This window comes from Calliopsis andreniformis, unplaced genomic scaffold (genome assembly GCF_051401765.1).
Source record: "Calliopsis andreniformis isolate RMS-2024a unplaced genomic scaffold, iyCalAndr_principal scaffold0022, whole genome shotgun sequence".
NCBI classification, from domain to species: domain Eukaryota; kingdom Metazoa; phylum Arthropoda; class Insecta; order Hymenoptera; family Andrenidae; genus Calliopsis; species Calliopsis andreniformis.
Genome location: NW_027480432.1, coordinates 8,533,629 through 8,537,692, shown reverse-complemented (window position 1 = coordinate 8,537,692; position 4,064 = coordinate 8,533,629).

Sequence of the window (4,064 nt, the reverse complement as noted above, 5' to 3'; positions counted from 1 at the left end):
AAGTTCACACCTCGAGTATTTTTTCACGCGTTTATTATTGTTTCGCGACATGTATACGAGTGGAGGAAGGGACTATTTTGTGAGATGCGAAAGGACTATGTTTCTCTTCTTTTTCTTGTGGTGAAAGATCGATTTCTTTGAGAGTTTTTATTGGGGAAACTATATGGCTAATTATTTTCAGCTTTTCTATATATTTTTGCTGTATGTTCAAGTAGTTATAACAGTTTTTAGAGAAGGTTCTGAAACACATTTGGACTATATTTCTGGTTGACCATTGTGTCCCTTTTTGTCGTAACATTTTCTTCTAAATCGTCTATGAAGTGAGATCATTTCTTATTTCTGTATCTTTTTTAACTGAAAACAATTTTTCATATAGCTTCGTTAATAAAAAGTGTTAAGGAAATCGATCTTTTACCAACTGGAAAAGAAATTCTGAAATTCTATCTTTAAGTCATTTTCTTCTATTATTTAATCAGGTGGATCTTATGAAGTTTATGAAACTCATTAATTAATGGATACAAAAGTCAACATTCTTATGTTTTCTAAACTATTGCAAATTTATGAGGTGTATGTATTTACGAAGAAGCAGAGAATTTCATTTCACTTCTTGAAAACAATTTCTATCGTGATTTGTACATGTATACATGCACATGTATCTTCATTAGGTATCGTAAATACATTTCAAAAGTGACACAACATAAAAAAGTATATTTTTCAGGGATAGCAAAAAGCTATGTATGAATTTGGAAGAGAATTATTTACTAAATAAATAATATTGACGCAAAGGGTATTACCTAATGAAAGTTATTTGACTTGAATAGTTCGTCGCGAAAATAATTATAATCGTTATTTGGAATAGATGATTTTATGGCCAGTATTTAAATTCTTTGCAATCTATATTTGAAGAGTTCTTTAAAGAGACTCTATAAATTCTATATTTAATTAGGAAAATTTTTATAACGAATAGAAGTGCATTCAGTGGTAGATTATTCACTTCGAAGAGATCCTTGAAAGGAGAATTAAAACTGATAAAAGAAATAATTCTTGCTAACATAGTTGAAAACTTGATCCACAAATAAATTAGCAACAATTTTGCAGAACAAAAATCCAAGTAAACTGCTATTCAAATGAATGACTTTTTGTTAGAAAATAAATACATTTTTAAATTATAATAGCTTTTTCGTTCTAAATAAAGCCTTTATAAAAATATTCCCCTTTATCATAGTATTATAGTCTTAATTTTGTATTGTGCCTGATGTACCAGTATACCCTAATCATAGTTATACAGTATATTTTATAGCACATTATATGATACCTTAGAGTATACAGTATACCTTAACCTGATTCACAGTTGCAACTCGAAAATCGCCTTTTTCAAGTTTTGTCACTCTTGAAACACCTGTACGATATAAACAAATAATGTCACAGCACATATTCTCCTTTCATCTCGCATCGAAGCTTCCAAGAATAGTCCCCGCGTACGATACATCGATCGTTTTACATTGTTACTACCGTATTTATTATTCGCGTCGTAAGAATCTCGCGTGGTCGGCGTGTTCAACCTGAAAACGTATTCCCGCCTCTCTGAGCGTTATGATTTCTCGTACCTGTTATTCGAAGTTGGATCTCAATACCTCGTGTAATCGCTTGGAGTTGATGAGCAAAAAGAAATCGATGTCTTCTGTGAACTAACATAGTCGGACGTAGAAAGTTCCTAGAGAAAAAAAAGAAGAAGAAGAGAAGTGTACAGGACGTGATTTATTATTTATTACCGTAATTATACATACATATAATTAGCACGATTAACAGTGAGGACGTATAGTACAAAGGAAGCCACGCGGTAGATGGTAGTTGGCAATCGAAGCGAATCAGATTTACGAACGATAACGAGGTCTTGCACGGTTCATAGGTCTCGTCGAAAAGGGCACGAAAAATGAAGAAGCAAGAATGTTCTTTTTCCATGCCGATTCGTGTTTCAAACTTTTCGATATCTCGTGTCGGTCTTGATTCGGATGGGACGAGAACCGAGGCGTGACTTGGTGATTAATTAATGATCGATAGACAGACGCGAAATCGTTTTTTTATCGACGCCATTTTTAATTAGGTGATCAAAGGAAAAAAGTACAAGCGTTCGATTTAAATAAGGGAGAAATTGGTCACTCTTCGCCGCCTTTGTATTTCGCGAAAAGACGTCTATCTGCGCCTCCGAAGTCGGGATGCCTGACTTCCTGAATAACAAACGAAGTATGACGATGTTGTTCCACGTTATACAGTCAATTCACAATTATACAATGTGGTTATGGAAAGGATTCTTTGTCACGATATCGAAATGTTTCAAGCGCTAGTTGATCTGATTTAGTCGACCGATCACGTTTGTTTTATTTTCGAATTTCTAAGGCCTAGTGTCGTAGTTATAAGGCAAGCAGCATGTACAAGCGAATAAAGTTGTAACTTGCCAGTTTTTGTTCCTTATGAGAGTGTTATTTTATTAATTATATCCTGCTTGACACTAGCAATGATTACGTAGAGGGTGTTTGACAATAGAGGTGAGTTTAAGGGAAGACTCTACATGTTAAAATAAAGTGAAAATCAAGAGGAACAAAATTGCTTTTGGGGCTTTGTTTTAGAGTCATTTATTGGTGAGAAAAAGTTTTTTACGCGAAATGTGTCTTACTTGAGAGTTATTTTACTGAATTACTGTGTTTGGCTTGAAACTTATTCTACTGACGTTTCTGTGTTTGACTTGAGGCTTACTCTACTAATCTTGATGTGTCTTGGAACTTATTGTACTGATTTTTCTCTGTCTGACTTGGGACTTATTCTACTGATTTTTGAGTGTTTGACTTGGGACTTATTCTATTAACTTCGCTGTGTTTGACTTAGGGCTTATTTCACTAATTTTGTTTTGTCTAATTTGGAACTTATTGTACTAATTTCGCTCTGCCCCACTTGGAATATATTCTACTGATTTTACTGTGTTGGACTTGGGACTTATTCTACTGATTTTTGAGTGTCTGACTTACGACTTATTTTATTAACTTCGCTATGTTTGACTTAGGGCTTATTTCACTAATTTTGCTCTGTCTGATTTGGAACTTATTGTACTAATTTCGCTCTGCTCGACTTGGATTTTATTCTACTGATTTTACTGTGTCGGACTTGGGACTTATTCTACTAATTTTACTGTGTCTGATTTGGAACTTATTGTACTAACTTGGGACTTCTATTAACTTTACTGTGTCCAACTTAAGACTTATTCTACTGATTTTGTCAGATCTGACCTGGCTAGTGCACGCCAGCAGTACAATAAGTCCCAAATCAGACACATTTCACATAAATTTTAGGTGCTTCTTTGTTTTCAACAGTCAATAACTCTGAAACAAAACATTCAACGCAGTTCCTCATTCCTGATTATTTTCACCCTGGACATTAGATCCTCCCATAGGTAACGCTGGTTCTTGTTTTACATTTTAATTTAACAAGTTAAGAATCCTTCACAGAAGACCCTAAAAAATTATCTTATAGGTAGAAAATGATAGAGTAAAATATTCGACAGAACTATAACTAATTTTCTTTTTCTCTTCTTAGAGTAGGGTATTTTTAGAATTATTTTACAGTATTTTTTCAACAACTTGGTGTCTTACATGATATAGTATCAATTTTTCTGAAATGATATGTTTGTTCTAAAATATACATCTCGTCTGTTGCCAGACTGACCATTTCTACTTGCAGAAAGTCTATGAGGTGGCTCTACCTAGCGACTAATACAGGAATAACATCCACTGATAACACGCTACAACCATCGACGTAGTTTAGGATAGATCTGTCATCGAATGTATTTTTGTGTCACACATTCGAAAGACTCGCAAGCTCCATTACCATTTTCCTGTCACTCCAACGAATAGATACTATTCAGTCTACAGTAAGATTACAACGTTACGAGTGATAGGAATTGAAATTAGATGTTACCAGAAACGTTTCAGGTACAAAAAAAATGAAGTATTCATATATTTATGAAACTATTCAGAGAAATCTGAAAAATGGTAAAGATTGTGACAAATTAT